Source organism: Lissotriton vulgaris, chromosome 3_1 (assembly GCF_964263255.1).
Source record: "Lissotriton vulgaris chromosome 3_1, aLisVul1.2, whole genome shotgun sequence".
Lineage (NCBI taxonomy): Eukaryota > Metazoa > Chordata > Amphibia > Caudata > Salamandridae > Lissotriton > Lissotriton vulgaris.
Genome location: NC_141689.1, coordinates 186,707,116 through 186,721,893, shown reverse-complemented (window position 1 = coordinate 186,721,893; position 14,778 = coordinate 186,707,116). Strand labels below are relative to the sequence as shown.

Genomic DNA, 14,778 nt, shown 5'->3' with positions numbered 1-14,778 from the left:
CTTGGCGCCCCTAGGGAGGGCCACTTCATATCGTGCAGCCCAAGTGGGCGTGGTGAAAGTTCATGCGTAGTGACTGCAAGAGGAGGTGGAGTTTCAGTTCATGCAATTGGCACAAGGCAGCCGTGAATTAATTCATTCATACTGTCCATTAACGGGATTGCGCCCAAGTGGGCAATGCCAGTCCCTTATGCAATTTCACAGTGAAGTCCATTCATACATTTCATGCTCATCCGAGGCTCAAATTCTGGACAGATTCCCAGGCAATTCTGTAAACAAAGTGAGAGACATGCGGTGAGTGAAAGTACTTAAAGTGACAAATTAATAACACAGAAATTGGTTAAAAAACGGCAGATATATACACAAGCAAGTAACGCATGTTAACCTAAATGTACATTCAATTCCTCATGCAGATTGTGGCCATTAGGTTGGGTTGTCCTATACTTGATGATCAGTCTGGATTCGAGCCTTCTCATCTCTTTTATACGATCTCCCCCTCGTTCTCTTACAGGGACTGTTTCAAGGACACAGAACGAAAGTAAATTGGCATTACTTTTGTGGTGTGTGGCGAAATGCCTAGCAATGGGATATTGCTTATCCCCATTGGTTATGGCTCGCATGTGTTCAAGCACTCTTTTCTTTGCTTGATGTTTAGAACTGCCAATGTAATGCAGCTGACAGGGGCATTTCAGTGCATATATCACATGGTCAGTTAAACATGTCACATGTTTGGTAATTTTGAACCTGTTGGTATCTTTAGACAGTTGTATTTCCTTTATGTTTTTACTATTACGACAGGCTTTACACCTGCCGCAAACGTAAAAACCTTGTACCGGGTTTCTCTGTTTGATCGTCTTGGGTAAGAGAGTCGAACAGAGAAGATCTTTCAGGGATTTTGGTCTTCTGAATGTTAGTTGGGGATGCTCAGCGATTCCTGGAGCTAAATCTTTATCCAGTTTTAAAATGCTCCAGTATTTGCTCAGAGCTTTCCTCACCCTCTTGGAGTCACAATTATAATCGGTGATGAATCTACTGATTGCATCCTTATTGGACTGGCTCTCAGAAGTATTCGGGCTGAGAATGCCAGTTCTGTCTCTCTCTTTGACTGTGGCCAGAGCCCTGGCTATGCATTTGCGGCCATATCCTTGCTCCTTAAACCTTTCACTCATGATGGTTACCTCTTTGTTGAAGTCTTGTTCATCAGAGCAGTTCCTTTTCGCCCTGAGGAATTCCCCTACTGGGATGGAGTTAATGAGGTTGGTAGGGTGACAGCTTTCAGTGTGTAACAGGCTGTTTCCAGCCGTGGTTTTACGGAACAGGGTTGTGGTAAGGGTATTGTTCCTATTCTCAACCCTGACGTCAAGGAATTCAATGGCTATGGGGTCTGTACTGCAGGTGAAACTTAGATTGAACTCATTGGAGTTCAAATCCTTGACGAAGTCCATCGCCTCCTGCTGGCTGCCCTTCCACACGACGAAAATATCGTCTATGTAACGAAGCCAGCAGGCGACTCTGGTGAGGAACGCTGGGGACTGATAAACCACCTTTTCTTCCCAAAGTCCCAGGTACAGACAGGCAAAGCTCGGCGCAAAACAAGTCCCCATCGCCGTGCCAAGCAGCTGATGGTAGACTGTTTCATTAAATAAAAAGAAGTTTTTGGTCAGGCAAGTGAGTGCCATGTCGAGAATCACCTCAGTGTGAAGGAGATATGAAATGGACCGAGCCTTGAGGAAATGTCTGCATGCCTCAATCCCTTGTTGATGGGGAATACAAGTGTAAAGGCTATTTACATTGAGTGTCATAAACAACCATTCGGGGTCCCAGGGCATGTTATTAATTTTTTGCAGGAAATGGCCAGAGTCTCTGAGGTAGGATGGTAAGTTCAGCACTAGGGGTTGAAGAAAAAAGTCCACATATCTTGAGGTGTTCTCCCAACAAAAAAAACAAAAAAATATATATCCAATCCCCCTGGCAGACCTATCGTTTCTTCCAGGGGTAGTTGTTGGGAGAACACCTCAAGATATGTGGACTTTTTTCTTCAACCCCTAGTGCTGAACTTACCATCCTACCTCAGAGACTCTGGCCATTTCCTGCAAAAAATTAATAACATGCCCTGGGACCCCGAATGGTTGTTTATGACACTCGATGTAAATAGCCTTTACACTTGTATTCCCCATCAACAAGGGATTGAGGCATGCAGACATTTCCTCAAGGCTCGGTCCATTTCATATCTCCTTCACACTGAGATGATTCTCGACATGGCACTCACTTGCCTGACCAAAAACTTCTTTTTATTTAATGAAACAGTCTACCATCAGCTGCTTGGCACGGCGATGGGGACTTGTTTTGCGCCGAGCTTTGCCTGTCTGTACCTGGGACTTTGGGAAGAAAAGGTGGTTTATCAGTCCCCAGCGTTCCTCACCAGAGTCGCCTGCTGGCTTCGTTACATAGAGGATATTTTCGTCGTGTGGAAGGGCAGCCAGCAGGAGGCGATGGACTTCGTCAAGGATTTGAACTCCAATGAGTTCAATCTAAGTTTCACCTGCAGTACAGACCCCATAGCCATTGAATTCCTTGACGTCAGGGTTGAGAATAGGAACAATACCCTTACCACAACCCTGTTCCGTAAAACCACGGCTGGAAACAGCCTGTTACACGCTGAAAGCTGTCACCCTACCAACCTCATTAACTCCATCCCAGTAGGGGAATTCCTCAGGGCGAAAAGGAACTGCTCTGATGAACAAGACTTCAACAAAGAGGTAACCATCATGAGTGAAAGGTTTAAGGAGCGAGGATATGGCCGCAAATGCATAGCCAGGGCTCTGGCCACAGTCAAAGAGAGAGACAGAACTGGCATTCTCAGCCCGAATACTTCTGAGAGCCAGTCCAATAAGGATGCAATCAGTAGATTCATCACCGATTATAATTGTGACTCCAAGAGGGTGAGGAAAGCTCTGAGCAAATACTGGAGCATTTTAAAACTGGATAAAGATTTAGCTCCAGGAATCGCTGAGCATCCCCAACTAACATTCAGAAGACCAAAATCCCTGAAAGATCTTCTCTGTTCGACTCTCTTACCCAAGACGATCAAACAGAGAAACCCGGTACAAGGTTTTTACGTTTGCGGCAGGTGTAAAGCCTGTCGTAATAGTAAAAACATAAAGGAAATACAACTGTCTAAAGATACCAACAGGTTCAAAATTACCAAACATGTGACATGTTTAACTGACCATGTGATATATGCACTGAAATGCCCCTGTCAGCTGCATTACATTGGCAGTTCTAAACATCAAGCAAAGAAAAGAGTGCTTGAACACATGCGAGCCATAACCAATGGGGATAAGCAATATCCCATTGCTAGGCATTTCGCCACACACCACAAAAGTAATGCCAATTTACTTTCGTTCTGTGTCCTTGAAACAGTCCCTGTAAGAGAACGAGGGGGAGATCGTATAAAAGAGATGAGAAGGCTCGAATCCAGACTGATCATCAAGTATAGGACAACCCAACCTAATGGCCACAATCTGCATGAGGAATTGAATGTACATTTAGGTTAACATGCGTTACTTGCTTGTGTATATATCTGCCGTTTTTTAACCAATTTCTGTGTTATTAATTTGTCACTTTAAGTACTTTCACTCACCGCATGTCTCTCACTTTGTTTACAGAATTGCCTGGGAATCTGTCCAGAATTTGAGCCTCGGATGAGCATGAAATGTATGAATGGACTTCACTGTGAAATTGCATAAGGGACTGGCATTGCCCACTTGGGCGCAATCCCGTTAATGGACAGTATGAATGAATTAATTCACGGCTGCCTTGTGCCAATTGCATGAACTGAAACTCCACCTCCTCTTGCAGTCACTACGCATGAACTTTCACCACGCCCACTTGGGCTGCACGATATGAAGTGGCCCTCCCTAGGGGCGCCAAGACACCTCCAGGTATTCAGCACATGAATTTACCTCTAGAGCGCCATATCTGTCTCGTTTTACAAGGGGCTGCATGAGAATACACAGAACTGCATTGTGCACCACACTTTTGATGATTACTTTATTATGTTCATTCTTCTGCACAACGAGTGTTTACATAGGACACAGCCCGAGAATTTACTGGTAGTCTGTTTTCCATGTGTATGATTGTAATACCATGTGACTGTACCATGTGATTGTATATAACCTGCACTTCCTGGTTGGTTCGGTCTCGTGAAAAAGCAGTATTTACTGCGAAACGCGTCGAGAAAGCCATTTGAATAAATCACGCTTTGCACTTTAAAGTGGCCCGGATTTCTTTTTCCTTACTGGAGAAGTACTGGTTGGATGTTCTTGGGATTCGCTATCCCATTCGAGGCCCGCCTTTGAAAAGCGGCAGGGTTCTACAGCGACTCATGTGGTTGGATATATATATATATATATAACATGATCAAGACGTAAGGTGAAACGCGTTGTTTCCTGCCTATTAAATTTTGCGCACAAGAACAACTCAAGGTGTCCGAGTACGTGTGTTCTTATGAACGAAGTGTTTTTTAGATGTACGGGCGACCGGTAGCCCTACCTCGGACCGCCCGCGAGCTGGCTCTACAAAATTCCATTACCGGAGCTGCTGTTTGAAATATATATATATATATATATATATATATATATATATATATATATATATATATATATATATATATATATTTACAAAACGCAGAAACCCCAGACTTTTGGGTTAAGGAAATGAGAGCACTCGGAGCCAATACGGCGTAGGTTCGCCAAGTCTTTTATTATTCAAAGACCTCCTCGGTAGTCAGTTAACAAACGCGTTTCGGCGTTGCCGCCTTCGTCAGTGTAAACTGACATTATTTTCACATTACATTTAAATCAAACAATGTGATCGTCATCAATCACGTGGTCTACCTTCATGGAAGTAAACATAAAAAACGGTACGTAAAGCAATTCATTCATTGTTATTGCGGCGGCCATCTTTGAACGAATAATTTACTATCTTACATATATACAAGAAGTGAGAAAAATTAAATTAACCAATTCATTGTCAGAAAAATTGAAACATGAAATGACATTTACTCCAATATTTGTTCTCACCTATTGACCATAAGTCTAGATGGTAATAATGCCGCAAGTACCTAAATATGTGAGTTTCACTTATAATTTTTAGTGAAAATCACACCAGTTCACATGATTATACGTTACCAAAATAGTGTTGCAGTTGAATTATTGACAATTTAGCCCTGAATGGGCATTGGCATTGTCGACAGTCTAGCCCTGGATGGGCTTTCTATTCATGAGAGACTGAACATGTTTTACCCAATTCTTAACTGCATTCTACATTTACCAAAATAATCAAATAATAAAAAAAGCATTCATGGTAACTGGTCACACTACTCTGCATAAGGAAAAACTATGTACATGGCTATATTCCTGATTCTGTAGAAAAGAGGCTAGGAAAAGTAAGAGGAATGCTCAGATGTGAGTTCACATCCCTTCTTCATTATTCAAAAAAAAAAAAAATTATATATATATATATATATATATATATATATATATATATATATATATATATATATATATATATATATATATATATATATATATATATATATATATATATATATATATAGTACCGGACGAAACGCATCATGTCTGCACTGAGAGAATAAAAAGCACTTTATTTCTACCTGCGTTGAGGTCCGTTTCCTGATTCCTGGTCGTCCTGGTGGCGGTCAAGTTGGGAGTTCGTGCATTATTATAATTCTTTGGTTGTCTGCTGCAGCCAAACTGGACGGACCCACCCTCGTGAGCAGGTTGGCTCGAAAAATCCAGCAGTAGCCGTTTTGCGGCTTCGTATGTATACTCTGCAAGGAGCAAAAAGTGAGCCAGCCCCCCGGAGGAAGTAAGCTGAAACGCAAGGAGCAAAAAGTGAGCCAGCCCCCCGGAGGAAGTAAGCTGAAACGCGGTGCATTGTAGGAAAACGCTGAAGCCGGAGGTTTGCCTGTAAACGACGGAGCCGCGACACACGGGAGGATCGGTGAATCACCCTAATCCAAGCGGTTTTATTCCAAGCATCCAAGGTGAGCGTGCCCGCTTTGCACTCTGCGTTACACACATTAATCCTCATATCGGGAGAGGGAATACGGAGAGATATAAGACAACGCAGCAGTGGAGGCGTTCATTAACGAGCCCATTTAAAGCTGCAGTGCATATCAAAGTAATCTCTTTAATAAGCCGTAATGGCTGAAGTAGCTGACGAGCTTCGTGACCGAGAAGAGATGGCAGAAGCCTTGTTCTCGAATTTATGTAACACTGATAAAGACACAGGAAAACAAAGTGCAAATGCGCAGGAGAGAAAGAAAGAAACTAATGTCAAGACTGCTTTAAAAAAACTAAAAAAAAATGAATTGACTAATTGGTGGGAGAGCAAGTCTCTCCAGAAATACAAAGAAGCCGGAAGAGTACCTAGGGGTTTGAGGGTATTGATAGCGCCATCTTTTGAAAAACCCAACCCCCTAATGCTACAAGAATGGGCAACTAATAACCTAGATGCCTCAATGAACATGGTCTGTATGCTCATTAAGTACGCCGAAATAGATAGACCAGAGATAGTCAAGGAGATTGACGCTCTATTATTGGAGTTGGGTACCTTTGAAAATCAAGAAATGACCAAAAAGGAAAAAGAAATAATAAAAAAAGTTTGGACAAACATCAGGAGATAATTAAAGAAAGAAAAATCCACAAGTTTGCTAGAGACAAAAAGGACTATGAGAACGGCAGGATATTCACTTTCTCCAGAAAGTTCGACAATGTAAAGAGAAAGGCATTAACATCTAAAGTGTCAGCTAAGCCGACTACAGTGTCAATGGAAACTATAAATAATGAGTTGTCTTCCCAGGAGGAAACTAATTGACGAATTCATTCAGTAGTAATGAGGAATCAGAAGACGACGCAGAAGCAAACTTGGGACAAGCTAGCTTTACTCCATCAGAGGAATTGTGGTTTATCTTAGAGGATTGCAAGCAAACACTGCGATCTTGGACACCCCAACAGAAACAACAACAACAACAAAAAACACAAGGTCCAAACGCACCCAACGCCGCAACAAAAGGCGGAAACGCAAGAGGGAATTGGAGAGGCAAAGGAGGGAGATGGAAAGCACAGTAAAAGTGGAAAATGTTGAAAACAGCAACACCGTAATAAACCTCAGTAATATGGATTTGGACACTGCAGAATTCCAGCTACTATCACTGGGCCTCTCTTTTTGCCCCAAAAGCAGTTTCAAATACACCCAGACAAGAATAGATGTTTTTAGGTTCATCCGTAAACTGAAGCTGATCAAATTTCACAAATTAAAAAAAGCTAATGACCGTGCAACTAACATCATCGTCAAAAATGCACCCAGTAATACTTTACAGGTTTCTGATATCCCAGGATTGAGAATAGCGCAGTCTTTGGTATGTGATGACGACGAGCCTGAATATGAAAATAGACAACAGGAGTTGGGAAATATGGGCATTGCATGTAGTAGCTCTGCCATGAGTCCATTTAAACCTGCGTCAATGTTCATGCCGGTCATGCCACGGGATGCAATTGACATTTTTAGCGATGTTGTAAATGATCTTAAAAAATTGAACAGAGAACTGATCAACAAGAAACCTAACAGGAGTTATAAGGAAATACAATATACCAAATTGATGAAGAAAATCAAGGATACAAGAGCATCATTGTTAAAAATGCAGATAAAGGTGGAAATATTGTCCTATGGCCGAGGAATCTCTACATAGAAGAGGCGAATAAACACTTGGATGATGCATTGTGTTATAAAATGTTCACGTTCGACTAACAAAATAAAGTTAAGGAATTGGTTTTCAAAGAGTTAGCCCAATGGAAACGGATGGCTTAATTAATAGGGAAGAATATAACTTTTTGAAAGTGGACCATCCTATCACCCCTACACTTGACTTTATACCGAAGGTACATAAACAAATAAATCCAGTACCCGGAAGACCGATTATATCAGCGTAAGGGGGTCTATTGGAACCTATTTCTAAATACGTTGACTTTTTTGATCAGAAACGATGTGGAAAATCTGGATTCTTACATAAAAGACACAGGACATTTTTTTGAATAAGTTGAATGAATTAGTTTGGTGTGACTCATATTGTTTTATTGTGATGGATATTTGTGCTCTATACACAAGCATAGACCATGAGATAGGTCTAACTGGAGTACAATATTGTTTATCAACATGTAACATCAAATTCTATGCACACAACAAAATGATACTGCATATGATCAAGTTATGCTTGTATAACAAGTTTTTCCTATTTAATACTTCTGTATACCAACAACTCCGGGGTGTGGCCATGGGGGCATGCTTCTCCCCCAGTTTTGCATGCTTGCAGGTAGGCTGGTGGGAGGAGCATGTCCTGAGGCGCATCCTGTTGGAGTTCTTTCCTGACAAGGTCATTGCCTGGTGGCGTTTTATTGATGATGTCTGTGTAGTTTGGCAGGGTTCTGTTGAATCTGCCCAGGCATTTGTGGACATGATCAATGTCAATGATATGAATCTTAGTTTCACGGCCAACATCAATAGGGAGAAAGTAGAATGTCTGGATGTAGAGATTTACATTAAAGACAATACGATCAACACTAAGCTCCACAGAAAAGCTACGGCTGGAAATTCCATCCTCCATGCCAGCAGCACCCACCCTAGACATCTAATTAAAAGTATACCCTATGGGGAATTTTTAAGGATCACACGTATCTGTAGCAACAGCAATGACTTAAAAACATGTCTAGATGACTCTACGCAAAGATTTGTAGCCAGAGGCTATAAGATAGAGGACCTCAAAAAATCTTTATCTAAACTTGATACCATCAATATTGGTCAAAATGAGGTCCAGTCTGATGTTTCTAGTGGTCCCAATGTGATAGAACTTAAACGGAAGGCCCCTGTCAGGTTAATAAAGACATATAATTGTCAACATAAGCGTGTTAGACAAATTATAACCAAAGGTTTGCCCATTTTGAAATCTGACATGATTTTAACAACTGAAATAGATGACTCTCCAAGTATAACCATTGTGAGGGACGCCCCGGACAGAGGTATGCCTGAGACTGACTGACTGACTGACTGACTGACTGACTGAATATTTATAAAGCGCTCAGAGCTTTTTTTCTTGTTCTTGAATTGCAGTCATTTGATTTTGATCAGTAACTTCCACTGGGACCAAAATCACAACCAAAAGGGATTGTCTAACAAAGAATTTGTGAAGTGCAGCTCTTGTCGAGCTTGTAAATTTGGTATTAATAGAAGGGAAGTCCAGGATGCATTCTCAACTGATTTATTTCAACTAAACAGTCTTTTCAACTGTAAAACTGAATTTGCGGTTTACGTTTTAGAATGTACCTGCAAATTTAAATATATAGGCAGTACCAAGTTACCTGTGTCTACACGCATTTTACAACATTTACGTGCCATTGTTAATTCAGACTCTAGCTACCCTGTTGCCCGTCATTTTAAACTTGTATATAGTAACAATCTTCAAGACCTAACTTATTTTGTTTTAGATGCGGTGCCTAAACAAATAAGGGGTGGGAACAGGGATGAAAAGCTGCCTCAGCTGGAAAGTAGATAGATTATGCAGTTTGACACCAAAATGCCTAACGGTTTGAATACAGGGGAAGATTTGTATACCTTTTTATAGCTATCTGAGCTTTTTTTCTTGTTGTTGAATTGCAGTCATTTGATTTTGATCAGTAACTTCCACTGGGACCAGTGGTCGTATCATGAATTGTCCTATTTTTCATAGTGAGCTTTTATGAAATATTTTGAAATTTATTTATGTTTTATATTGAGGTTTTTATGCGTGCTGTGCCACGGCGGATGATTTTTCGACCCGTTTTTACTGGATTTTAACTAGTTTTACTTCTCAGTTTTACTGGTTTTTATTCGGTGTCTATGGGTGGAGGGTTGACTGTTTTGTGGTTTGCATGTATGATAATAGCAAGATGGATGTATATTGGCAGCTAGAGAGGGATGAGCTCTTGCTTGATGGTCATGTACTGTTATTTATTTATTTCCTTGCGCTTAGCACTTGTCACTTTGAAGCACGCACAGTTGAGATATAAAATTAATATTGCTGACCCTTTTCTATTTATAATGCAACATGAATGTATAAATGTGAACTAGAAGAGAATTTATTATATATTTTTCTTATATTTTTCTTGGGTTCTATATGATCTTGTAACTATGCTTGAGATTGATTGCTTGTTTCCTGTGTTATTCAAGATGTACTCACTATACAGACCCCCCAGGATATAGCGGCATGGATTAGCAAATTTAGCGGCACAAAAATGGAAATTTAGCGGCACAAATATGGAAATTTAGCGGCAATTTTGCGGCATTTTATTTGGCCATTTTTCCTACAACAAACACAGATATCTTCGTTTTTTTTTGTTATTTAACAACATGAAGCTATGCATGTATACTATTGTAAGCATTCCTCCATAGAAACACTCTTGATTGTGGGTTTAAGTAATTCCCTTTTCCTACAGCTTGACAGTTACACGTAATGAATGTCCACAATGTAGTGGTAAAGCTCTGGTTTAGGTGTTACTTTTTGTTAAATGCTAATGCCCCATTAAGCCCGGAAAGTTATTCTTTCGTGCTTCTGTGTCCTTCCCGCCCGCCCCAATAAACAACGTAATACAGATTGTGCTGGCACATATGTTGCGCCAGTGCGCTCTCTCAATAGGGCGTTCTCTCCCACCATGCTGATGAGGGAATCTTTTTACATCTGCGCCCACGATGTATCATGGACGCGGGCGCAGAGGTAAAGAAGCTGTCAGGAAGTGGCACTGAGCCCTCGGTGTACACACACATCTCTCTGAAGGACCCTGGCACCGAGCCCCCGGTACCCACAGACAAATCTCTCTGAAGGGCCCTGGCACTGAGCCCCCTGTGCCCACAGACAAATCTCTCTGAAGTGCCCTGGCACCGAGCTCCCGGTGCCCACAAACCCTATCCTGTGAAAGGTCCCTGGCACCACCGACCCGGGTGCCCTACAGAGGGAGCCCATCTGAGGCCCTTCCACCAGGGTTACCCGGTGTTGCCACTCTGACACATCTCTCTGAGCTGAAAAGGAACCTTGGCACGAGTAGGTCCCGGGAGCCCCTGTGTCCCATGGTGGATACTGTTACTGTTACTTTTGTACAAAACACAACTTATTATTATTAGTCGCGTCCCCGCGGGTGTCAAGTGTACCCCCCCCCCCCCATCCCCGCAGCCGTCTCCTGCACAAACAAGGCTTTCTGCAACTTTGTCTCTCACAGCTCTTTTCATCCCACAAAATTTGATCGGAATTTAGAGGTGGGTAGGTGGACGGACGGACAGATGGAAAAGTGGTTGCCTAGGGGATGGATAGATGAATGGATAGTTGGGTGTGGTTGGTTTTATGGAATGGTGGATGGGCGTGTCCTGGGTGGGTGGGCGGAGGGGATGTATAAGCGGGTGGCTGATGGATGGGTGGGTGGATGGAGGAATGGATGTGGGTGGATGGATAGGTGGGGTGGATGGATATACAGAATGCTAGGTGGATGGATGCATGTAAGGACATTAAAGCCAGGCCTATTGGCGTTACCAGTGCTTGTTGAATGAGTTCATCTTGCTGGTGACGCAAGGGTCTTTCCGGTTCTTTTCATCCGCCTGTCCCCTCCGCCTGGACTTCTACGTGCATCAATACCCCACCCCCGAGCCCATATAGCTGTTCCCCTATAGATCTACGATTCTACGGGACCACAAACTGCAACTTCCCATCATTCTGCAAAGCCCCCCATACAAAATACAGAAATTCACATCCTGTTTCTTCCTTGCCCGATGCATTTCGGGACAATTAAGTCCATGCCTCAGGGGCATACCTGAAACCCATATAATACCAACACTTTTCTGTATTATGTAAAATATTACAGTATAACTTTTGATGCTAGAAAAAGTTTAATGTAAACTTATGTTAGAGAATGTATTGTTTAGGTGATGTATGAGGCATTGCAAACAATGTGAATACAACGAACTAAGGTTGTAACTAAGACATTAAAAATTAAGTATCAGAGAACTTTGTATATTGTTATAAATTGATAGGTTGTTTATTGGTGAACAGTGCACACTCCGTTCGAATACCGGCTTTGAGGGCCCAAAAAACCCCAAATAGCTTTTTCCCATCTAACTTAATTTTGAGATTGTGCCACAAGGATGTTAGGAGTGAACCTGGCATATGATTACAGAGGCGCTCTTATTTACTCGTAGCAAAGCAGTGATTGTGTCAAGAAAAATAGGTTCAGAGTGGGTTCTATACAATTGGTTTAGAAAGCGCAGGGCTGCTCGCCGTGCCCAGGTTAACTGCAGCAGGCGGGGTGGCTTCAAGAGCGAGACAGAGGGGGAGGAAGGGGAGAGGTGAAGAGACAGCCATCAGAGAGGGAGAAGAAACAGAGGGGGAGGAAGGGGAGAGGTGAAGAGACAGAAGACCGCCAGAAACCAGGAGGGCTGTGAACAGGCGCTCAACACCCATTGAGCTCACGGGGCTTGAGCCCCCTCCCCCCCCCCCCCCCCCCCCCCGTCGTGTGTGTCAGCCCGGAGACAGCTTCGTGGGCTGGCAAGCATCTGATTGCAGCCGGAGCCGAGTACTTACTTAACAGGTCTTTAAAAGACCATTTACATTTAAAAGACCATTTACATGTAAATGAGGCTTTTTTGTGTGTTCACATATTCTTACAGCCCCTGTGAAGGTACATTTGCTGGTCCTGAGCTGCCCCCAACCTCATTGGGTCACTCAGCATTACAAGCTGCCTCTAACCCTCAGGGCCTCGGGCACGTCCACCTGCATCCCTTGGATTTCGCGGGCACTTTAGAAAAAATCGCGGCACTTACACAAAACTGCCGATTTCGCGATTTTATTGCAAATCGCGAAATCGCGAAATCCTGGAGGGTCTGACTATATATATAATTTTTTCTTCACTCGTTTCTGTTTTTGCACTTAATGTTATTTGTTCCACACATAAAATTTAGGGGTAACCATGGCAATTACATTCTTTTATGCTCATTGATATTAGAGTATAATTGGAAGACTCTGGGCACTGGCCCTCTTTGTCTGACTATGAATTATGGCTTTTACATACAAATTTTGATATAGAGGCACTAGCGTATGTCTTCATGTATGATGTCGCATATATATTTTAATATAAAAATATATATATGTTTTCTCCATAAATCTTTGCACTTTATGTATTGTCATCAATGAAGTCTGTTTTCCATACCCATGTATGAGAAGGGGTGGAGCGTATTATGCTGTGGAATGGTATTTAAGCACTCTGGGGTCATGACATGTCATGTGATCAAGTGCACAGTTATAGTTATACTTATATAAAGGAACTATAACTCGTACACTATGGTGACTATAACTTGTGCTCTCGCCATGCACTGCGAGTTACCCCACTTATTACACCAATCCTGACATCTTTTATGACATCATTCATAATATCACTGCAACGTTCGCAATAAAATTATTGATGAAAGAAATTGGGCATGGCGTAGTGCGAGTTATAGTTACCTTAGGGCATGAGTTATAGTTTCTTAAGATATGTATAACTGCTTGATTTCCATATATATATATATATATATATATATATATATATATACAGAACTGCACCACCCCGAGATGTTGAGTGTGGTCCACGAAATCCTGAAAATCTGGACCTTAATTGAGGAACAGCAGAGTGGCGTAATTACTGGTTTTTACTAGTTGGAGGTCCACTAAAGGTAGTGTACTTTTTCTTATTGCACAATGTTGCGCAGACTCCACTATAGAACTATTTACTGAAATGCACTATTTTTCCCAACAGGCAACACAAGTTTACTCACCTGGAACCTACTTAAGGAGAACTTCATGCAGGGAAATTTGCCTTTCAGCACACTGCGAACATCGTGGCAGACTGAGGCAGACGGAGGTCCTCATCCTCGGACCCACCCCATCAGCCTGGGACGACTCCTGGTGGCCCACATCGCTAGGCACTGCCCCGGAACCCACCGACCACGCATGCAACCTGGGGGTCATCCTCGACTCCGCCCTCTCCATGACCAAGCAAGTCAACGCCGTCTCCGCGTACTGCTTCATCACCCTCCGAATGCTCCACAGGATCTTCAAATGGATCCCCCCGACACGAGAAAAACCGTCACCCAGGCCCTCGTCACCGGCAGACCCGACTACGGGAACCGCCCTCTACTCAGGAACAACATCCAAGCTCCTGAGAAGACTACAACGAATCCAGAACGCCTCAGGACCACTGATCCTCGACGTCCCCCGACACAGCCACATCACACCCCATCTGAGAAGTCTACACTGGCTCCCGGTCAACAAGAGGATCACCTTCAAACTCCTCATCCACGCACACAAAGCGCTACACAACTCCTGACCTGCATACCTCAATGACCGAATCAGCTTCCACACCCCTACCCGCAGCCTCCGCTCTGCCAGCCTCGCCCTCGCCACGGTTCCTCATATCTGGAAAACCACAGCCGGCGGCAGATCCTTCTCCTACCTTGCCCCCAAGACCTGGAACGCTCTCCCTACCAGCCTTGGACAGACCCAAGACCTGCTGGCATTCAGAAGACTTCTCAAGACCTGGCTTTTCGATCAGCAGCAGCCCCCCGCGCCATGAGACCCTCACGGGTATGTAGCGCGCTTTAGAGATGCAGTGATTGATTGATTGATTGATTGATTGATTGAACAAG

At 42.9% G+C, this 14,778-nt stretch overlaps 1 long non-coding RNA gene across 1 annotated transcript in view; it reads right to left on the bottom strand.

Annotated features, from left to right (window-relative positions):
• The window catches only part of LOC147726187 (uncharacterized), a 244,235-nt gene extending 234,029 nt beyond the window's left edge, over positions 1-10,206 (bottom strand). The window contains exon 1 of the long non-coding RNA XR_015309272.1: positions 5,675-10,206. This is a non-coding gene — a long non-coding RNA (uncharacterized LOC147726187). The remainder of the gene's footprint in view (positions 1-5,674) is intronic.
• Positions 10,207-14,778: the final 4,572 nt, after the last annotated feature.